Raw genomic sequence first — 24,437 nt, 5'->3', positions numbered from 1 at the left:
CAACGCTCCTCAGCCCGCTCCTGTTGTTTTTGCTTTGAAAAAATGCCCCATCCACCCCCCCCCACCCACACCAAAAAAAGAAAAACACACATACATAAAGGCCTACTCTGCCCCCTGTGCTTGAGCTAGATAAAGGTTTTATTGCCATGAGGTCGTATTGCACTCGGCGCCGGTGCGAGCGGCTCCTCTTAAGCTGTCCGCTGTCGGAACAACAACAACAAAAAAAATTTTGCTAAATAAATAAATAAACAAAACACACATTTCGCTTTGACCTTATGCACATTTACAAGGAAGAGTGGTTTAGTTTAGCTTCAGTGAATATATTTAGCTACGTGGGCGTAGTCGGTTCAGTATATTGTTCAATGTACTGCGCGGGCTTGTTCAATAAGGGATACGCAAGCGCAAAGGCTTGATAGGAAGATCAATAGGACAATAATTGTCCACCTCAGTCAATATGAGGTTTGGGTATGTGAGTTCAAAAGTTGTATCTACGGTATGATTTGTTAAGCCGTTGAAAATGGATGTTGATTCTTTTTGATACTGTCCCACGGGATGATATCATCACGCGCCGCGATTTGAAAGTAATGCGTTGATCCCATAATCACAGTATTGTCATCGGAGATCGATATGTTGCATCATATACAAGACAAACATAGCCGTGCTATATCTGAGGCGCGAAAATAACGCTCGGAATATACGGCTCGGTTATCGAGCTCAGTAACCAATGTGGATGGGATCAGGCAGCGGGAGTGGATTTATTGCGGGTATCCTGATTGAAAAGGAAATTCCACTGGCCTGCTGCAGCGGGATGTCTTGCCAAAATAATGCGAGGGTAGTTTATCTCGTCTGCCGGCTCTCTGTGATGCACCAAATGAATCAAGCAGAAGCCCTTACCCAACACTTTTTGGTTTTGTTTGGGGTTTTTTTGCAGGCGTCCAACAACACTTTGCTATTGTCTTCTTGTCTATAAAAGCACCCATCTGAAATGTCTGCCCGTGCTATTAGAACTGGATATTTCTCTCTCTCTCTGCTTCAATCCTAACGCCATGTACGGCATTACATGCAAATTTGCATAAAGCGAGTTTCCGGATTGTCACGGACGTTAAAAGGGGTTAATAACTTACCGCTAGCTGGCTCATTTAAATGCAGACAATGCTACATTTTCTTACATGTTTTTTTATGAAGGAGAGCTGAGGAGGATCATATAAGCGCCGCTTTGATGGATGCCTCATGTACAGCCGCAACATCAAATATAGTTAGCTGTCGAGTATTAACATCTATATCTTTGCTAAAGACTTGAAGGGCACACCTACGCTCAAGAATACGTACCGCGCTCAAGCATAGTGACAAAGTAGCTATTCGGTGCTTAGGCAGAAACGTTGCAACAATCGGTGCAGTCGGACATTGGATGTTTACCTCGAGTGGGGCATAAAATGGTGATCACATGTCCCCACCGTCCCGGAAAATGGATGAGTCTGGAAAGTGAGGCAAAAGCATGAGACGAGAGGGTGATTAAAAATGAATAAGACAATCCATTTTATGCCTCTTTTACTCACGCTCATTATTCTTAATGTGGGGGGGGGGGGTAGATGGACGAACACGAGGTAAGACTATACTTTACACACGATAATAAATGTTGGGAATACAGGAAAATTGTCGGAAACGGCAAAGGAAACATGGGTATACAGCAGTAGCTGTACACCCATGTTTCCTTTGCCAGCTACTGCGCGTCGGCAGTGAGGCGGTCATATTGGTAACAGACAAGCGAATGGCGCAATGAGGCGATTAGCTTCTCTGAGACAAAATGACAACATTTAGAGTCAGTGCTTAGCACTAAAATCCTTTATGACCCAGCGCTCGGTTTGCTGGATTGATCTTAATCCTGCAAGCTGCCACAGTGCTCGCTTGCGGAGATCAATTCCAAATATGCGCCGTCTTTGTGTCAATGACAATCACTTCAAATTCATCAGCACGTTATCCATTGACAGGCAAATGACAATCTAAAACATTTTTGTCTCCCTCAGGTGGGACTAAAGGTTATAACACCTGGGGACAAGGGGGCATAGTGGTGTATAAACACCCGCACATATCCTGGGGAAAGGATTTAATACCCACACTCAAAAATGTCCTGAACCCTCAATTCAATGGAATGGCGCATTTTCTAATATTACCTCAGCTAATGTTCAGTAAATAGTGGATTTAGGACAGAGCCTTGTGGCACTCCGTGGTACAATTGCACACTTTGAACATGTCATTTTCAGTTTTACAATTTAATTTGGGTCTCAGAAGAGTTGCAGAGCGAAACTTTTGATACTGTAAATGAAATGACATACACTATAATGTGTATTTCACTTCCCGCCACCCTCCAATTTTGTTCATTCCCATCATGTACTCGCCTCTTGAAATTAAAAAACGAGACATCTCAGATGTGCCTTATGGTTGACAGACCCTAAATGTCCCTTCATGGGGTGGAAAGCACCATTTTCGTACTCCCAAACTTCTCTCAAACAACCTAATTTAGTCACTTCGGCCTCTATAATGGCTCACAGTTATGTTTGGGCTATTTGTTTTCCCGCATGCCTTTGCCTTGAAGGTTGCAAGATTTGTTTTGTCCCCTCTGAATAATTTCTACGAAGTGAACCAAAACGTCTCATAATCTCCTCTGCCACTATTAATATCCCATCTGTCCTTGTATTTAGTCACGAACATTAGCGACTCTTGTTTTGTGTTTCATATGAACAAAAACAAGGCAAGTATAACCTTGGGGGGGGTCCAGTATGTCTCAATGTAGTCGTGAATCCCCTTTTGATACATTTTGGTTTGCTTTTATGACATGGCCCTTGCTTACGAACTCTGTCGGTGATTAAAACACGCTGGCAAGGAGAACCATTTGACTCCGCTGGTACCCACCTAATTAGTTTCTCGCCGCCTTCTCTGGGAATACATATCACATGACTTGATCTTCTTCTTGTGCAGTCTAAAAGTAGCATTTGAGATTCTTGCATCAGATCCCGGCAGGGTAATTTAAGACGGTTCTATGAATTTATGTGATTATATATACGGCATGCCAGCACTGTGGATGTCTCATTTCGTACCAAAGTTGTGATGACAGTGTAACGGGTGAGGGAAGGAAACTGCTGTGACGTACATATCGACGCGAGAGATTCCAATGACCTCACACACAAACCCACCAACCAAGCAACAGTCACTGATCGCCATTTTGAGAGAATCTTTGACCACACACTGAGCAGGCAAAAGGTTTCTCACCAGTGTGGATTCTTGTGTGGTTCATTAAGGTTCTCTTCTCAGAGAATCTTTGGCCACAAACTGAGCAGGAAAACGGTTTCTCACCAGTGTGAGTTCTGGCCTCACGTGAGCTCTCGATTCTTAGCCGCATCACTGGAAATGAAACAATGATGTCCCAACAGTGGAAGTTTATTCATTTCTTATGTCAGAAAAGCTAGAGGTTGCAAAAGAGGACCGGCGTGTCGAGAGCCGCCGAGGGAGGTAAGGGGACAATAAATCATGCAGGAGAAGCACTGCCTGAGGACTCCGGAACGCTGTGGATGGAATATCTAAGCGAGGGGTGGGAGAAGGTGAATGGGGGGGGGGGGGGTCTACCTTGGAGTACACAACCCAGATAAAGAGAAGTGCGTTGGGCATAAATAAAGAGGAGAAGAAGAAGGTGAGATGTGAGAAGGTGTACGTGACAAAAGGGGACGGCGCGTGGAAGGGGAATTAGAAGCTACACTCCTCAAGGAGGGCGGCCCGGTGGTCGACTGGTTAGCACGCCCTGGCCTCACAGTGCAGAGGTCTAGGGTTCGATTCCACCTCCAGTCTCCCTGTGTGGAGTTTGCATGTTCTCCCCGTGCCTGCGTGGCTTTTCTCCGGGTACGCCGGTATCCTCCCACGTTCCAAAAACATGCATGGCAGGCCGATTGAACACTCACTGTCTCATTAGAGGCCGACCCATCGGCGGCGTGTAATTGTCCGCATCTCAGCGGACCTCCGCGATCTGAAGGCTGTGAGGATGATTAATGAGCGCTTGATGGGATGAAAGGCAAAGGGCGACTCCTCGGTAAAAAAATGATTTTTCGGGTGCAGGTGAGGCGAAAAGACCGAATTCGGAATTACAGTCGGGAGGACAACAGCGCGTGCGGGGAACAGGTTGGGTACCAAGTTGTCATTGCCGACAGATAGATGATTGCTGCGCTCAAAAATCATATATTTGTCTTTTTTAAATTGAATGACACATTTTTCCCGACCAGTAACGTCCCTTGAACAGACATAGTGGGAAACTTTTTAAATTTATGTCTGAATTTTGGGGGGCTTGGAACGGATTAGGGCATTTACATGGAAAACGCGTCTCTACTTACAAATGTTTTTCGTTAGGAAATTAAGTAGAGGTACCACTATATACTCGGAGGATTTTAATCAGAAACAGTTCAAACAAGATAGTAGGAAAAAAAATACCCATATATGCACACACGATTTTTTTGCAGAAAATTTACCATCGAGATGATTCATCCAAATGCTCTGACTCAACACATCTTACGTCTCTGAACTCGAGTCAAATGGATTTTTCTATTCTATTTTTTATTTTTTTTTCCATGCTGTCAGTCGATCGGGAAGCACATCCTGTCCATTATCGCCGCTAATGACAGTGTCGGGCTACCATTCACGGCGCCGTGCTCCATCCAACAAATGTCCTATTGGGAGAGACTGATGATGATATTCAATACCAGAAATTGCGGGCTGCTAAAAATATTAAAATGAGCACGAGGTTCTCTACTGAAGCAAAAAAAAAAAAAAAAAAAAGGTTGAGGTACATCTGCCTCACATTCAAGAGGTGGTTTGAAACCTGGCCTGGTTCCTTGTGTATGATTTCCTTGAATGATCATGTTGTCCCTTGGACATCCTAAAATTGTTTCACAATTTTTGGTCCTTTCTCAAGACACCTGGGGAACTGTTATAATTGTAGTAAAAAAAAAAAAAAACATTTTAAAGCGTGTCCTCTTCAAAAGAAGAGACACAGCAGTCAAGTTATACAATAGTTGCTCTCAAGGAACGGGGTGAGATGAATGAAAAACCGAACAAGGACACCTTCAGAGCACATTTTCTATGGATGGCTTATGTAAAGACAATAGCACACGCAAACACCACCTCCCCATCCATACACACACACACACATATATATATAGACGGCATATATCCTCATTTATAACACCGCCCACTCTCGAGCCACTTGTTTGTGACGGACAGCTTTCAAAAGCCGGCCCGGGCAAGCAAACAAGCGAGCACCGCGGCGCTGAGCACAACCTCCGCCTCTCATTGACCATTATCTTGTCAAAAGGTCAATGTGGTATGACTCATCCACCTGCCGTGTGTGTGTGTGTGTGTGTGTGTGTGTGTGTGTGTGTGTGTGGGGGGGGGGGTGTGATGGGAATAAATTAAGGGCGGCGTCGAGGCACAAAGCATCAGAGGGGAAAATGGCCGGGGGCGAGGCAATGGATGAGTGAGCGCGAGGAGCAGATGTCGAATGTTGGACGGTATGCCTGCGCTGATATGGCTTCGACACCCAAACGACATTTTGAACCTAAGCACGAATACGGCACATATTGATCATGGATTTTTTGGGGGTTTTTTTTGGCGATCTATTAATAACACCTGAGAAAATTGTTTTTTTTTAAATACATATAAAACAATGTAATTTAATGAAGCTAAAGTGGACATCGAATTGCACCTGTTTACCGAAAACAAAGCCTCTCCCGGGTTTGCCGCACTCACAATGAGTCGGCCGGTTGATTTGAAATATGCTAATGAGGCAAAGGCTTCAAAGACAATGCAAAGATGGCGGCGGGAAGATGATGAATTAATGGGCCTCCGAGGCGTGGCGTAAAAATGCCAAGAAGCGGACCGATGAGGGCCAGAGAGGGCAGATGCTTCCATTTGCCAATTGGAGGCCTCACTTGAGGCATTCCTTGGTGAAGATTTATCGTTAAATCCCGAAAATTGCAAATAGGATGGATGCTCACCAACAGGTCATTAATTGTTGCGATTGTAAATCTCCCCCCGCAAGACGATGTTACACTCACCTTAAGTCGCTTTCCACTTTCATTTTATTTGGCATAATAACAGAAAATCAAACGTCAGTGCGGTTGACATTTCATTTATTGTTTTTCACATAATTCTGCATGGGCAAAGTCATTTGTCACAAGGTTCTTATTTGTTTTTTCTTATTTTTTTGGGGGGGGCTGCCTCAACTTATGCCTCATTTCTACACTGTTGTCTTTGGTTAGATTCCATCTAGTAGTCACTTGTCCTGACTTGCCCTCCTCACGTTGTATTTTTGGTCTGTTTTACTGCCACTTCTCCTGAAATGTAGTCACTGTTTTCTGAGTACCGCAGTGATCAACTTCTTCACTGTCGCTTGGATATATTTTTCTGTTGCAAATTTTGCCCCTCCCCCAGATTGTATCACGCCTTGAGCATAATGCTAACTAATAGAAAAATGGACCCCCAAGACGCATTTGTCATACTCGGCATTGCCTTATATTTGCACAACCTTACCCCTAAGGCAATGGTGTACTTGCACACTGCAAATTGTTTGTTTGCTCTCTTTCAAATATCCTCATTCATGTGGCCATTTTCACCAAATATAGCAATAAGAGTCAGTCCAAGGCACAGTTTCTTCCACTACAACACACACACACACCAAATCTTGTGCTTTCACAAATACAGCCCAAATTGTCCGGTGATTGTCCAGTGATGCCGAGGTATTCAAGCATTTTTATTTGATTTTTTTTAAGCGCAGCATACGCCACCATTATCGTGTGAATGGCATAATATAGTAAAAGCACTTCGGAAGGCGCTTTAAAAACGAAACCCATTTAAGGGTAGCCTGAGGCAAAAAAGAAAAAAAAAAAACGGTCTCCATTGTCCCTTTATGGTACTATATAATTCCTCGTAAAATCCAGGATGAGACTTCTGCAAAGTGAGGCCTTCACTTAAAACAGACTTGTTCTTTAAATTTAAAACGCTGAGGTCGGATATTGTATTCCTCGTCAAAATATCCCAAGGATCACGAATTACGGCACACTGTACACATCCTATTTTTGTCTCGCTGAAATAAGTTATTGTGATGGGCAGGCCCTGTCTCATGCTGGTATTATGCAGAGTGGGGTTGGTGCGTGGGAATCTCCTTTTGAGATCAATCCGTATTTTAAGTAGGCCTCCGGATACTGTCTATTAAATGTCGCCTTCTTTTTCTTCAAAGTCGTAGGCTCCTCTTCTGTCTCCTGCCTGGGCCTTTTCCCCTTCCCAAAGAAACTTTCCAAAGATGATTTTTTTTTTTTTTTTAAACTCATTTTGCTGGCTCCCGGATTTCATTTTAGCAGTAACCTATCACGTGACCAAAAAGCGCGCCTTGACCTGCGTCAAGAGTGACATACTGTAGACGGATGTAACAGAGAATCCGGTCATTTTTCAAAATAAAACATCTTTCAGATTCCAAAATAAATAAAACGTTTTAAGCTTCCTCCTACATGGCCCCAATGGGGATAAGCAGTCTCGAAAACGGATGGATGGATATTCCAATTTGTTGGTGTGGCATGAAAAACAACACCAACATCCAAATTTCCTCCTTGGAAGCCCGACATTAAGTAATGGTGTGAAGCTTATGCATCCGCCAACTCCCACTTGCTCCCTTTCTACGATTATATACGAGGCGTATATAATCCCCTTACTGAAACCGTTAACTGACACTCACTCACCTCCGAGAAGAGAGGTTTGCCATGAGCCAGAGGATCAACATTCGGCTGTCAGTCAAACAAAACAAAGACTCCATGACGTCTACTTTTCATTTGATGACGCGCCTCAAAGCTTTGAAAACAACGGAGGCCGTTAAAGAAGATTATCGATCCGCTTCAGTTTGAGCGAGACTTCTACGGCGGACGGTAAGGAGGTCTTATAGCTTCTATTACTCGTATCGATCAGAGGTGTCGTTCCACTAGGATTCCATCGGTCATTTTCGGCGCGGCCACCTCTGAAGGCGAGTCTGACCCTCCACCCCCGGCGCAAGAGCGATGAGGGCTGTCACGCAAATGGCGACAAAGGAGGAGATACAAGCATAGGTTCAATAGGCGGCGCACGCAAGAGGGCCGTTATTTTGATTTATTTATTTATTTATTATTTTTTAATAACCGTGGCTTTGTTGCGTCTTGTACGACAAGTGAATGGGGGTCCATCAAGAAAGCGCCATTGTACCTTTTGCCCGAGTCATTATTGCAGTATATTGCTTGTTGGATCATTGCCTCAAAATGACTTATATGGGCTGTAACGGCTTCTTCAGCTACAGCACAAAAGCACAATTCAAAATTGTAATGACTCTCTCGAAACACTTTTTGTTCCGTTCAAAGTCGTCAATTAATTCCGGTCCCCGGGTACGTTTATGATGCTGTAATGGAAATGTCGAAGTATCCTTGAGCAAAATAGCGAACGCCCCAACTTGTCATCCGCGATGAGCCGGCCTTCCCTATAACGGCAACACGTAATGAGATTGTTTTGACGGCGTCGAAGCACTTTGAGCACCTTGAAAGGAGAGAGGCGGCGTGCAAAGAGGCTCCGTCGAGAGCGAGAGTGAATTGTGAAATTAATTACACGTTGCATATTCAAAAGAAAGCACGCGAGTTTGCCTCAAGTCCACTAGCCTAATGCTAACACATGATGGGGAAACACCGCATGTAGGCTAACAAACAGCATTTGCATTTAAAAAAAAAAAAAAATTCATCCTTCAACCAGTCGGTCGCTACATCGATACTGCTCCACCAAAAAATAAATAAATAAATAAATAAAAAAAATCCTTCAATGAGTCGGTCGCTATATTGACAATGCTCCACAAAAAAAATACATAAATAAATAACAAATAAAATATCCTTCGAGTCGGTTGCTATATTGACGCTGCTCCACAAAAAAATAAAAAATAAAAACAAAAAATAAATAAACTATCCTTCAACGAGTTGGTCGCAATATCGACAATGCTCCACAAAAATAAATAAATAAATAACAAATAAAATATCCTTCGAGTCGGTCACTATATTGACAATGCTCCACAAAAAAAAATAAAAACAAAAAATAAATAAACTATCCTTCAACGAGTTGGTCGCTATATCGACACTGCTCCAAATCTGGACATGTATTGCAATAAAGTTAATTGATCGAATCTACTCACCACCGTCATTGTCGACCCTAATACCTCTTTATACGTTGGGTTTGTGAACAAACTAGCCGGAGGCCTCACTCATAAAATGACAACTGCTCCCTGATGTTGTCATTCACTGTTGACTGCCTCTTGCTAATGAAAGTTGCGTTGCGTTTGTTCCTCGTGGGAGCCACATTTGACGCCCAGCCAAAGTCCACAGCGGGTCTTAATAACATCTGTCTGATCTCGTGAAATAACGCAAATATCTTGACAGTGATTATGGTTCTGAGATGTTTCATGATGTCACCTTATCAATTTAAGCAACCCCCCCCCCACCACACCTCCCTCTTGGGCTATTATAAGAGGTACATTGCAGAGCAGTCAGTCACAGCTAATTAGTCACAAAAGCACTTAGGCGTTCTGGCTATGTTAGTCTTGATGAAAATGATTGCATTCTATTATTAAAGAAAACTGAAAAACGCATCGCGACGCCAGGGAATGTGAAAATTATCGCTCGGGAGAGGAGCGAGTGCACGTCATTCATCCGCAAATTGTTTCGCGAGACATATATAGACCGTATGTAAACTTTTGGAACTTGAAAAGTTCAATCGGCAATTTGCGGGGCATTTGGATGGAGCATGGAAGTGTCACACTCATTCAACAAAGTGTCGATAATTCCCCCAAAAATAACAAATTAAAAAATGGACTAATTATTAGTGAAGTGTGAAACCAAGGCAGAGGCTTACCATCCTGCTAATGGTATTCATAAATATTACTTTTAGTTTTGAGTTTGCTTCCAATTAAAGCCCCTTTGACAAAACAGCGCCGAATGAGTTTTGGAAAAAAAATAAAATTACATTTAAAAAAAAAGAGCAGGTATTACATCATCAAACACAGGACAATACAAGAAGAAAAAAACAAAACGTCCTAATTTCCACTAAATTACAAAAATATGCACCTCAGATTTTCCTGCGCTGTTCACGCATTTGTCACCGTGATTCAGATGAATTGCGCAAGACGCGGAAAAGTGTCGCTTCGGACGTGGCGATTTGCGCCCTTCTCCGGCAACGTGATATATGTGCCGAACAACAAGCGATCAATTAGTAGTATGTCACCAACAGTTGAGGCGCCCGCTAAAAGACAAACTCGAGTGCAAGCCGACGTGTGCGAAACGAGGCATCATTTCCTCGTTTGGGACTTGATTTCAATTGGAGTTGGTATCGGCTTGATTTGATTTGAGCCTCCGGCTCTTGTGCGAGAGCCAACCGATATGAAAGGAGGCATCTGCCTGAGCCGAACCCCCCCCCAAAACACTCGAGCATCCGTCTGGAGCATCTGCTCTGCTGACAGGTGGAATAAATCACTTGCTCCGCTGCAGTCTTGCAGCGCACCGAACCCGACGCTCGTGTGGACCGCAGCAGCTTTCGGCCGTGGGCATCGCGCCCTGCAGAATACTAGCGAGGTACCACTGGAGATGCATTGTTTATAAAAGCGCTATTAGTCTTGCTGAAATGCTCTTCCTAACAACCTTCCTTTCCCCTCCCGCTGACCCCCCCCCAAACTGCCTCTGGCGGTGTTGATACTTTTGTGACGCAACTAAAATGGAGGGTCTTCATCTCAATCATAACTATTCGTAAAAAAAAAGTATATTTCATGGTATTGCATGTCAGTGAAATTAATACAAAAACAAACAGCCGAAAAGATCAAAATGCGGAAAAGGTGATTCCAAGTTAAATACAACTGAACTGTCGTGAACACAATGTATTGTACCAACATTGAAAATAATGATGGCAAAGAGCACAAGTGTCACGATAATCACATGGAGCTTCCTACTTGGTCCAACAAAGCACAGTAAGAAATGTAGTTCAATATCAATTGTATGGACAGATGCTAATGCCGGTACATTCATTCATTTTGCACAAAATCCTTCAAGTTTCTTTCACCAATCAAATTTCAAATTTGTCCAGCGTAGCAGAAGAGAATTGTGCCGTTCATGTGGTCCGGTCAGAGTCCATCTAACAGTCGGGTCACTTTGCTTTACTTCCAAAAGGGTCACTTGGGATTTATACAGTCTGGACGTTTACTGTGTGCTTGCTTCTTCCAGGCTGGGAGGCTAAATCGAGGCTCACGGGGGGCGGGGAAGGGGGGGGGGTGGTATCAGCATGACAGATGACAGCCGGCGAGCTCGCTATAAGTGCATCCGACAGCGGCGGGGGAATAGATGGAGAGATGATCTCAGTCCTGCGCTCCCTGCATGTCATAGCTAAGTTGAACCCAGTGATTCACCGCCGCATGGAGCCTTTCAGACTCAACATTGATAGTCGTGAGACCTTTGTTGAGCGGAAATGTCGGCGCTGTTGGACAGTCTGCGGCTGGATGGATGGACAGATGGCTCGTGGAGCCGACGATGAGAAGAAAGGAGCGTCAGCGCAGAGCGCAGATGCGTATAGTGGAGCTGGGAGTCGCCGCTTGGAATTGAAGCGGATTTTACACGGAACAGGAGATGTGAGCCGATCTCTTTTTTCGTCAAATCCAATCTGCACTGGGTTACCCCCCCGCCACGGAATTGGGACAACGTGCACAAACCGTTTGGAGGATACGAGTTGACTCAATAGGCGCAGAATTGGACCGCTTCAAGCAATTTCCTGTGGCTGTCTAGGCTCGAGTGGATTCACGCAGAATAGACCGGATGATGTCTATCTGTCTTTTCAAGTGTTGGGCTTCACATACACTCAACTGCTAAGTGCAGCTCAGGATATTAAATCTGGATTTAATTTTTTTTTTTTTTTTTTTAAAAAGCACACTTGACAACCAGAGACATCTGTCGTGATAACATATTCCCGAACGGACACTCTATTAGGTTGCGCCAACGGAGTCCAATCTGATCGAATGTCTAACGTCGATTTCTTTTGGAACAAGGGTCTCGGTTGAAGTTTGAGGGGGAATTATGAACAGTTCGAAACAGCAGTCAGGGCTTAGCGCAGAACTTTCAGGTTTGAGTGACTTGAGTCACCAGCATTCGTCCAAACACAAAAGCAAAAACGTCAACGGCATTCACGAAACTGTATGACCCCCCCCACCCCCCCCAAAAAAAAACGCCGTATTTAATTGCAATTAATTCTTACGTTGATGCCGAAGTACATTAGCGATGTTTGCACCCGCTCCCCCCCTTTGATCGGTTCCCGTGTCAAGTAATCGTTCCACTTCAGAGAGACCGCCATTTAATTGACGGTCTCAATCGGGGCGACGACGCTGATGATTAATAAATTAAAACGTCGTAAGTTGAAACAAATTGAATTGCGCCTAATCAGAGTCTGGTGCACAATCAGAGCAACACAATAAATTAAATTGAACGGTGCACTTTGATTTTGTGTTTGTCGGGAGACCTCGTATGCAGAATTCGCCTGCTCTGTACGATCTCTTGTCACGGGATCTCCTACATTCATCATTTTTTTTTTTTTAATATCCTGCAACTGATGAGGGAGACAACCTCGCTAATGCCTAGTCAGATTAGTCATAAATCACCTGCCAATCACACTCCAGCCAACTAGCAGTTGGGAGAGGGTGGCAGCAAGCCGTGGCGCCGGGGGTTTTAATCTTTTATTTGGGAATAGTTGCTTGACACTTAATTAACTGCTTGAGATCATACCGATTTGATATTTCACAAAGCCCTTGCGACTTGAAATAAGTTTGCGTGCCTTCGGTGGGGAACATCTGACTGTTCCAGTCGATCAAAATCATGACTTTGAAAACCACAGCAAGCAAAACGCATGGCTGAGAAGTCATCGTTAATCATACCATCCGTAGTCATGGTGACCGCGAAATAAAATGCACGCCTCTAACGATCTTGGACGACGCATTAGTGATACAAGTGGAAACAAACAGAAGTCAAAAGCAGCGTTTGGAATTTGAAAACTGCGCCTCATCTTCAAATATTGAGTTTGAAACCAGACACCCGGTTTTAATTATTTGATGAGGTGTGAACTCGGTGAATCAATTCGCCTCCATTTTCCGTCTGACTCGGCCCATATCAGCGCGCGGCGTGCTGGAGTCATTCAAGCAGCCCGAGCCATGTCTAATGCATTACGGCACAGATGTTAAGGTGTTGTTGGGGGTCGTCAGCCCGAGCAGAGCACGTTTTCTGAGTTTGGGGGGGGGGCTGTGTCACGTTGGATCAGCTGATGAGGATGAATCAGAGCGTGAATCGGTCCAACCCTTTTTCAACTCCACACACTAAATAACTTTTGGATGGCTTTGGAATTCAAATTATTCATTGGACCATTTTTTTTTTAAATTGAATTGACTCTTGAATTATTCACAAGTGCCGTTATATGCTTGTATGTTAATCACCCTTAGTGGGTTGGCTGATGCGGTCCAATAGCATTTGGGTATTATCATCCCTTGACGAAGGCCCGTGCACCCATTGGTAACGTTTTTTTTTTTTTTAACCCTCATTTGCATACTGTCAGTCAATTTGGAAATTCATTCTGATCCCACTCGTCGCTGATGGAGGCGCCCACATTGTAGATTTTATTAGATTTTTTTTTAATAGGATGCATTTCCATTGTTTCGATAACAACAACAACAAAAATTGGTAAACAGCCTCCGGAAAGGGATTTCGTTTTGAGTTTTAAGTGTCCACTGTCGGCTCCATACCCCCAAAAATTACACTAAAGCCTGAAACGCAGCCCCGAAGCCGAATAAATAAACGATTCATTCGGTTTTAAGATCCAACGGGGAGAAAGCGGCCTGTATCACCCGCCCAGCAAACCGCCATCGCTTGTTTCCCTTTTTATGCGCGATCGCATCCGATGAGACAATGCGATCGAACATCTGCGCGGTTATGACTTTTCTCGCCGAGGAGCCTCTGGGATGTTGTCGTGAGCGCATGAATTTGTAATGGCGGGCATTTTGAGGTTGACACTTTTCGTTCGGCTCTCAGTGGATTCCCTTTCGAGCAGCTGTCTCACACGTTGGCTTTTCTCTTCGCCGGCTATCCCAAGTCGCCGGGTTGGCGCCGCCGGGCTAACTGCGAATCTTCTGGTATAAAAACAGACATGACCTGCTTATTCGGGCCGGCCAAAGTCGGGCCGGGCGAAAACATCTGTCACATCAAAAAGATGGGTTCTATATAGTGCATACACAGTACGTATATGACTTATTTAAACAATTGCACCATTCTTTATTTTGTGTAAACTAAAATAAAATGAAGGAATAAACATCCATTTTTCCCAAGATTGCTGCTCACGTGCTTGGCCGGGCGGAAAGAATGAGGTCATCATGAAAAACACGATGTCAATAATGTTTGTAAGCACACAATCGTCAGAACAATGGTCCTACGAGCCGTGTGAAGATCTAAGCAGAACACCGGCACAGTATTCTCGCGAGAACGGTCCGTGCGCCAACGTATTCCCTTGAGTCTTTCCAGTGATGTTGCTTTCCCGGTTTTTCTTGAACTGGAACTATTCGGTTAAAAAAAAAAATATTCGCGGGACGTTTGAAGTCCGTCTCTGAGGAACACGAGCGGCGTGATGATTAAGTCGGCGCACCTCCATACGGTGTATACTGACGGCCAGTTGGATCTCGCTGGGAATGCTCTCCTGACTTTCGGAGACAGAGACTCTCCACACTTTGCTTTCTAGTCACACGTACAAGTGAAATGACAATGGTTAGGTATTATTGTAAAACGCAAATTCATATTTAATGTATCGGTACGTCTTAATAGAAGCCAAATATGATTTCTGATGTGAAATTGTTTGTGACAGAGCCAAGGTTGTGACGCTGTTCAAACACAATTCAAGTTTCGAATGGCTGCATTGAAACTCGAATGGGGGGGGGGGAAGCAAACTGACACACATTCGGCTGCTTTGATTAATTTTATTTGTCTTTTTACTACGGAAAGAACCAGACTGCGAGCGAATGAATTCCACAGTGAGTTTCGCATTAAAATAGATTTTGCTGTTCAGACGAACTCGCCAGAAGGCAAACATACCGTATGCCCTCAAGTGAGGAAAAGCCCACAGTAGTTTGACGGGGGAAGGGGAGGGAGGGGACCCAATACTCAAATGATTTACAAGCTTTTAAACTGTACATGAAGGGCTGATAAATGTTATCGTTTTGAATTATTCTTATTTTTTTACAAATCAGACAATTTTTAATCATTATAAAAAAAATTTATGTCAGATACAGTCAGACAAGTCATTTTATTTCGCTCTCAACTTTTCGTTGAATTAAAGTGCGGGTATTGAGTGATCTTTTGACCCCCAAAGTATCTTTCTCTTGTCTCACAAGAAGCCAAAAACAAAAAAAAAAAAAAACAATTCACATGCAATAGGAAGGAATGAATACATACAGTAAACAAAACTATGTCAGATTCATCCCTTTTGCCAGACCATAAGAATTGTGACGGGAAATATGAGCCCGTCGGGTGATCTATAGTATATGTGCAAATAATCTGGAGCGCATTTTGCTCGGCCAACCCAATTCAACTCCACTCCCATGTCGCCCCGGAGTCATTACATCGGACTCATCTTTCATGGTTTTACAATCCCGGGAGATCTAGCGTCCTGCCCTTTCGCCCAGATGACAAGGAGAGGATTTTGGCCATGCAGAGACTCCCGGTCTCCACTCCTGACTTTCGCCCCGCCCGCCTCGCTGTTCATACTGCTTTGAAAAAGTGGCCACTCTCAAATTTGTTGCCATCCTGAGGCATTCAAAATAGTCCACCTCCTACGTGTTTGACCGATTGTGCTACCGCGGCTAACTGATAAACAAATGGTGAACTCGGCATGTTTAAAATGACACAAATCGCAGCGGAAAAGGCGAGATTCTGTTCAGTCTGCAAGAAACCAATTACAGTCAGGCTGCTCGGAAACACCTCAAAGTGTCCCTTAACCGCTATTGTCCTGGGCCTTCCGGTGAGAAACTCATCAAAGTTCAATTCCCATCAAGATCTCGTCAGACCCAATCACCGCATTTAGTCCGTCATAAGTCGAAAGCACATTTCAGCGAACCCCTTTCATGGCGCCAGTTTTATTACCGGTATCGCTGTCGACGACGGGAAGGAAAGCAGCCATTCTGACGGCGATCATTTTCCCAAAATGACTCATTTCTTCCCTTTGAGTCGAAATTGCCCCGCTTACAAAATTGATGACACTGTCAATCCGTTCAATCCGAGACGTCGTTTGTGCAAAGCGGTCCACAATTTTATGTCTCGCTTCTGGAAAGTTCTTTTTACCAAACGGCCATCTCGGCTGAATTAAAACTGTACTCAGAAGAAAACCCCGTTCTGGCGTTAGCACGTCCACTACGGTGCTGCCTTGACTTACGAGTTCAATTCCTCCCGTGACCGTGCTTGTAACTTGAGAAGCATCAATGTACATTTTGTGTTAAAAAAAAAAGTCATAAAAATAAAAGAAAAATGAAAATGCCCAGACATTCGACGCCTGGTGTGTGCGCCTCAGCCACCAGAGGGCAGTATAACGCAGATGTACATAATACACAAAGAAGAGTTTTAAAGAATTTATACAGACCACAAGTTGACAGTAGTTTTATTCGTCATCTAAGTACTTCAAACTTCTAAAGGTTTATATTCATTATTATTATTATTATTTATTTATTTTTTTTTTTTATTAAAAGCTTTTAGTGACCAATGAAAGAAAAATAAATCCATGCGAGATTCGAAGCGTGCTAAACGGACAACGCAGGGAGTCGAATCTCTCTCTGCGTGCGTACGAGGCTTTTCAATGTTTTTTTTTTTTTCGGATCGCGCCGTGCCGAAAATCAAACACGAACGTCTGACTTTGCTGTTAGTGCAGCCGCCGTGTGTATTTTTGTCTTGATTTGGCTCTCCTCGCTCGCCGGTGCGGAGACCGAGATCAGCACTGACAACGCTTGAGTAATGGCACCCTGCTTTGGACGGGAATCTCATAAAGCCTCCGATAGGGCCTTCTATCTCGGCGTAACCAGGATGGATATCTCCCCGAGTGGAATTTAGACAGTTTATTTAGGCTCAAAGGAAAACACGCTGCTTCTGCCCAACGACGCCGCGAAAAAGAGAACGTTTTAATTCCATCTCAGATTCGCGGCTTTGCGACTTTGGGAAGGAAATGAACGTGTCACGAAAGGCATTCCTCGCAACTCTAGACATACGGTAGAGTTGAAGTTTTGGTTGCATTCCACACAGATCCATGTTAAATTATAAGTATGGTTAAGTATTACTGTAAAACCGGGTTGAGTATCGCTGCCCTGGGGGAGTCAAAAATCAATCCGTGCAATTATGAGATCTTTTGTTCGGTGTCCATCCCTCAGGTAGAATAACAACTATATTGGAAATGAAACATACGAATCCCAGGAAACTTCCTGAAAAGTTTGTAATCACGTTTAGGAAACATTTTCAGTGATGGCTTTAATGATCGTGTCAAAGCGATTGAGAGACTCGTATGCCAACGACCGCTCCCGGTTTCAATCCTTCCATCTCTAAAAAGCTATTTCTCCAGTTAGTTAGCACGGAAATGCCAACGACTGACGCTCGTGCCGCTCGCGATTTTGTACGCGTCCACATCTCCGATTGGAAAGCGAAATGTCAGCCCTGTTCCAAGGGTGTCCATCACTGACTCGTTTCTCCCCTTTCGTGTACATACCTCGCTAAAGTGCTGAAATGTTTACCGATTGCGGATGGCATTCAGTAAATATCACGCAAACAGTGAAGTTACAGAATGTGTTTCATAAGGCGAAGACACGAAAAAAAAAAAAAAAAGATACCACTGATGCGTGATGGCTGAGAAGTGAACTAATTGCAGCAATATGCAGTCAACTGTGCTAACCCATCCACGAGAAGCTCGATTTTGTTTTTTTAATTACTCTCCAGCCTTTAATTGCCCTCTATTTTATCAGTGTCACTGAAAAGCATTTAAATAAAAAAAATATATATATATATAAATTAAAATAAATAAATAAATAAAAGCGACCATAAAAATCTGCGGAGTTGTACAATGTCCAAAGACTGTAGTTACATCCCACAAGGGAAAAAAAAGCAAGATCTATTAATCAAAAAAAAAAGGAAAAAAAAAACATTTTGGGGGTCCAAATTTTATCCTGGATTTTGTAGATCGGCTCGTTTTTTCTTACAAAAAAAAAATCTGTTTCCTGAAATTGTTGCTCGAATGCGACGGTTAGATAAGATAACATCGGGCCAGATAAAGTGGAGTTAATTGTTGTCATACGAGCGTGCTTTTATTTTGAAGGTCTGATTTTTTTTTGGCAAGATGCTAATGGCAACGTTTTCGTAAATAAAGCCGTTGTCTGTAAAATGAATATTTTTGGGTGTCCGAAATGGATTATTTGGATTTTTCTTTTTTAAAACATTCTTTCCATTGGGAAATATTGTTTGGGAGTTCGTACAATTTCGGTTTGAGTCAGACCGACTGGAACAGATTCATCACAAAATACAGCAATGGTAATTCTTCTGTTCCCCCCTCGAGCGTGATCTTCCGGCAGTCACGGGGGGAAAGCGTCACTGTCGTTGTCAGCATGTCGTGAGCAATGCGGCGAAATTAATCGGGCGAGACTCTTGGCAAAGGCATTAATTTATCATGTAAAGGTATAAATTACAAGGGGGGAAAAAAACGGAGGCACATTAATCTTCATCGGGGCGAAAAAGCCAAATCGGCAGAAAATGAACACGCCCCGACTACTTTGATTTGCTTACATGTGGAGAAGATGAATGGTTGGAGTTCAGTTGTGAGCTTGGCTTGAAGCAATGCTTAACTCTTACTTACAGGATTTATTTGGGGTTTTTTTTCCGAAAGTGGGTCTCGGGTGTGAAAACTTCATTCTTTTTAGTATGAGAGGACAAAAGTATAACAACAATAATTCATCAGACGTGAATGAAACAGGTATGACTTTATGATTAAAACAGGAGTCTTCGATCCTGTTCCTCAGGGCTCACTACCGTGCCCGTTGTCCTTCCCTCCTCTGCTGCAACGTACCGCAATCAAACGATCGGGATCATCATCCAGCTTCCGCGGACCTTGCCGAGCATCTGAATCGGGTGTGCTGCAGCAGCAAGGAAAGATGGAAAACAGGCAGGACAACAGTCCTTCGGGGGAACAGGACTGAAGACCCCAGATATAAAACTCTGCAATTTGTCACCAAGATAAAGTGCAATGGCTCCATTTGCTTGTCAAAAAAAAAAAAGGAAACAAAAGGCTTTTGCGCTGAGGGAAAATTCAATCTTTGCAATCACCTTCCTCCGCTAAAACTTTGGCTGATGAAAGCTATTACTCATAATGTAGATAAAAAAGGCCTTCCGCAGCCAAACATCTATTAAAGATGAAGTTATGTGGTAAACTGACGCCGCGCTTGTCAAAAAGTTTCAAAGTTGTTGCTGCCTTATTCCGGTGGGAGGTGACAATTCAAGCTCGTTCTTGCTCATCCTGCATTTTTTGAAGGCGTGCCAAGCGAAACGGTTATTGCTAGATAAGAAGGCCAGGAGTCCGAGAAATCAATACGAGTCTTATTATCTTTCTTCTGCAGGGCGGAAAAAAAAACGCACCAAAAGCTGCTTTTCAGTGAAAATGACCAACACTAATTAAATGCATAATGAATTGTGTCATGTCGCCTTTAAACCTGTTCATTTTCCTTTTCCTCAGCACGGCTAATTAACTTGATTTTTTTTTTTGGAGGGGGGTGGGGGCGTATTGATCCGCGGCTCAGGGACATTTTTACCGGAAGCGTTTACTCCCAAAATAGGTCAATTACAAGCATATGGAGGAATGTGCCACAAAAAGGAGCCATTTTAGGTCATCTTTTGTCTTTATATGTTAACACCCAACCGGGACAAAATCCCATCGAGGCAGAAAACATCGTAGGACAAAATTGTTGTGGGTCCGTTAACGGCGCCACTGAAAAGTCACGCGGTGAGATTCAGCTCCGAAAGCAAGGCTGAAAAACAGCCAGATTTACTTTGGAATGCTCCAGCAGCCCGTTTGGGCAACAGAAATGTTCGTACAAAAATTAATCGTGCCTCAAAAAATCTCCCGAGTAAAAACAACAACAAAAAATTGGTCCAAAAGCAAGGCTGAAAACAATTGCCTTGAAACAGCCAAATTGACTTCGGAATTCTACCCCAGCCCGTTTAGGCAGCAAACATTGTGGGAGACGTTCAATTGTGAAAAAAAAATCCACCCTATCCATACGCAGCTACATTGACTTTTAAATATCTGGAGCAGCCCGTCTAGGCATCGAACTATTTTTTTAGCGTGTGTGACAAGATGTTCCCTTAACTTTGCACGAGTAAAAAAAAAAAAACCCAAAAAGGATATAAACTGTACAAAATATCAATTGAATCAAAACAAAAACAAACAACAAAAAAAACTCAGAATTGATTTGTATTTGTGGTCAAGTAATGCCCACTTGCAGCCCCCCGTTTAATGTCAAAGCTGCAAAGGTAAAAAGGTTGCTGTGTTTATTTTCAAGGTGGCTATTTTCCCGACAGCCGAAAGCTCCGCCGCAGGTAAGTGGCTCCGGTCCAAAAAGCAAGCCGACTTCATCGCCCTTTTGGCTGCACTTCACCGCTCGCGGTAATGGCCGCCCGGCTGTGGGACGGAGTTGCCGCTTATTTAGCGCGCGCTGGCCTCTTTTGCAGCTGTGCGCAGTCCAACTGCACAGATGCTAATGAACGAGCGCGCTAAGATTCTGGCTGGGCATGGATGCTCTGGGTTCACCTGCAGAATCCACAGTACACGCTTCCAGCGGTGAAGGCTCATAAGGGAAAGTAGCGGTCAATGTTTAACACCACGGACTAACGATACTCTGCGGTTATTACCCGACATCCTCTAATTTAAGGTCGTCAAACCCGCAGCTAACAATTTAGGCTCGCTCAGGCGATTGATTGCCTTTGGTCGACATTTTAGAAAGGATCACGGAAGCTGACATGTTTGAGCTGCTTTTGCAGGCCACATAAAATGGTGCGGCGGGCCAGATATGGCCCCCGGGCCTTGAGTTTGACACCTGCGTTTTAAGTGTTTTCTTAAACTAGGTTGAGGTTTTTGGGCCATGATGTCAAAAGCTGGTGTGTGTTTGGAGCGAAAAATACCGGATGTTCATCCTGAACGCAAGAGGGTGTGCACACTTGTGCAAACACATGATTTCAAATTGTTTATGTTTACTTGGCTTCAAGAAATCTTTTTAAAAGAAATGTTTGAGTTGTGCAGGGTTATAAGTCACAAGGGTGCATTGTCTTTTGAAATGATTTTTGTTGGACGATTGTTTCCCGTTCAAAAATGGGATTTTTGACAGGGGGTGTGTAGACTTTCTATCCGCTCAAACTGCAGGTTCTCAATCCTATTTTTTCTACTTTCAAATTTACTACCCCCCCCCCACACACCCCCGAACGCCCCCGTGTGCCAAATTAGTGTGCCAGTTTTGACCCTCCCGCCTTATATTGGACAACCCTGCTCAAATTGGGACACCGGTCGTATTATGAAGCGACCTGACGCGTGGCAGCTACAGCTTCGTTTTTTTTTTTTGTTTTTTTTTTTTGTGATCGCACAACTGGGCCCGTCTCTCGCGTTCACGTGGAACGTAATTCACGGTGCGGCATCGTGTGACAGGACTGGCCGCCGTGCATTTTCATGTCTTATTTAACACTTACCGCTTATATATATGGCCTTTATCAATTATTTAGGGGCACACTTCAAATGCTCGCGGGGTAATTAATCAAAAACATAGCTGACTGCCCTATTTGCAGTTCCATTTGTCTTTTTTTTTTTTCTTCCTTCTTCAATTTTTCGTATGTTTATAAATGTGGCGGTGGGGGAAATTGAAACGCCGTGCATGCATGAACACATAATGAGTTTGGTTTTTTTTTTTTTTAGATTGCTTTCATCATGGGACGATTACTATTGATACGGCCGCCCGACTGTTCTCCTCAGACCTCCGCCAGTCAGTCCTCTCTTTGGAGTAAATATTCTACAATGACGATCAGATTGCATTAAGCTCAGACCGACCCTAATGAGGGGCGAGCGCGACAGAAAATAGGACGGAGCAAAACAAACGATAATGCAATCAAGGATGCAATTCACGGCAACGAGCAGCAGAATGATTTTTAAATTTATTTATTTATTTATTTTTTTACCCAAGCGTGGTGGTCAGCGCGTGGGACGGAGGGCCACCCAAAGCAGGATGGGAGTCAATTATTTTGAGGGAATAATATTAACGAGCTTACAAATGGGGGGGGCCTTTTCAAAATGCCAAGCTCAAAGGCCGAAAAGGGGAACGGAGACCAGAGGAAATGATGTTCAATGAAAAGGCAAAAGTGCAACTGACGGGGGGCTCCTGGGAAGCATCATTTCCGACATTGCAAGAATAGGTAGCAGAATGGAATTGTGAATTATTCATTAAAAAAAAATTTTTTTTTTTTTGGAATGTCATTATGACTGGGAAAGCTTCGGTCCTGTGCTAAAAGTGTTCGATGTGAGTGTATTGTGCAAGTGGGAAATGCATTCTTCCAAGTGAAGAAAAAAAAAAAAAAAAAAGATAATTTTTCAAGACAACAGATGGTGAGTTCATTTAACACTTTTGGCCGAAGCTATGCTGTCTGTGCATCATTAAAAAATACTGGTGTGATACGATTGGATCGCTTCGTGGCACTGGCACATTGTACGCGCCGCTTTAATTTGAGTCATGAATGAGTGTTTTTTTTTTTTTTTTTTGAAACCGCCCAAAAAAAAAAAAAAAAAAAAAAAAAAAAACAGTCAAGTGTGAAGTACTTTCACTATTGCACTTTACTTTTGAGAAATTGTTGAGCGGATTCAAAAACGATATTACATGTGCCAAAAGTGCAAAAGTCAGCACACCCCGACATGAAAAAAAAATCCTTGAGTTTGCAATAAACTGAATTGGTGTTGCCAACGGGTTGAATTGGTTTAAGGTTTTTTTTTGTTGTTTTTTTTTCTCAACAGTCGATTTTTAAAGTCAAAGTGGGAACGACCTCGCGAGCGATTCACCCGATCAAAGTTTTCCCCCTTTCGCCGTGGCACTCTCTCCTTCTTCGTCTCGGTGTGGCATCTCGCAAAGAGTAAATGAGAACACTTGCAAATGGTTTTCGTTACCGATTCCATTTGTTAAGCATGTCGGAATCATCCGCATGCATTTGCTCTCCGTTGCTAACCCAAAACACTTTTTTTTTTTGGGCGTGCGGGGGTGGGTGTGGGGGGGGTCTGCAGTTGCCATTCCCCAAGTCTTTTCCTTCAGACACTCGGCACCCAACTGTGGCGAGCGTAATAATCCTCCTCTAACATTGCTTTTGCCTCAGGTTTCATCCTAATTAGCTTAACGTGATCAAGCCAGGCTCCGTGGTGACCCATTTTGGAGGACGATCATTGAGCATCTCTTCGAGGTGTGAGGCGAGGCTTATTTAACGGAATAAGGGGAAGGCGAAACATTCGAAGGGGAAAACGTGTTTCGGGAAGCTCATTTGCCTCTTCGCCTGAGATCTTTTTGCAAGCGAACATTGAAACTATCCAACAATTCCATCCATCCATTTTCCGATCCGCTTTTGGTGTGCATGTCTTAGCCACCAGGTGGCAGTATAGTACACATGTACACGACATAATCCACAAAGAAGACTTCTACCGTGAAGTGACTTCATCAGCTGTACTATCCATTCATCCATCCGTCCATTTTCGGATCCGCTCATCCTCGCAAGGGTTGCTGGGGGGGGTGCTGGAGCCTATCCCAGCCGTCTTCGGGCAGTAGGCGGGGAGCACCCTGAACCGGTCGCCAGCCAATCGCAGGGCACACACAGACGAACAACCATCCGCGCTCATACTCACACCTAAGGGCAATTTAGAGTGTTCAATCGGCCTGCCATGCATGTTTTTGGAATGTGGGAGGAAACCGGAATATCCGGAGAAAACCCACGCAGAGAACATGCAAACTCCACACAGGGAGGCCAGAGCTGGAATTGAACCCAGTACCTCTGCCCTGTGAGGTCAACGTGCTAACCACTGCACACCGGGCCGCCTTGTCATAATTATGTGCAACATATTTCTTCACTCTATTTCTTTCAATTAGACCAGGGGTGCCCAAACTTTTTCGACTTTTCATTCAACCAACCTCCCGGGATCGCCCCTTACCGCGCACGCGCACGCGCGCGCACACACACACACACACGCACGCACGCACGCACGCACGCACGCACGCACGCACGCACACGCACACACACACACAGACA

The 24,437-nt window shown here is 43.8% G+C and overlaps 1 long non-coding RNA gene across 1 annotated transcript in view; it reads right to left on the bottom strand.

Annotated features, from left to right (window-relative positions):
- Positions 1-1,415: 1,415 nt before the first annotated feature.
- Positions 1,416-24,437, bottom strand: part of LOC109513635 (uncharacterized) — a 47,579-nt gene continuing 24,557 nt past the window's right edge. Inside the window, exon 3 of the long non-coding RNA XR_002167836.1 lies at positions 1,416-1,475. This is a non-coding gene — a long non-coding RNA (uncharacterized LOC109513635). The remainder of the gene's footprint in view (positions 1,476-24,437) is intronic.

The sequence above is a fragment of the Hippocampus comes genome, unplaced genomic scaffold (genome assembly GCF_001891065.2).
Source record: "Hippocampus comes isolate QL1 unplaced genomic scaffold, H_comes_QL1_v1.1 scaffold50, whole genome shotgun sequence".
Classification (NCBI taxonomy): domain Eukaryota; kingdom Metazoa; phylum Chordata; class Actinopteri; order Syngnathiformes; family Syngnathidae; genus Hippocampus; species Hippocampus comes.
The sequence above is the reverse complement of the archived record's forward strand: the minus strand, read 5'-3'. Positions and strand labels throughout refer to the sequence as shown.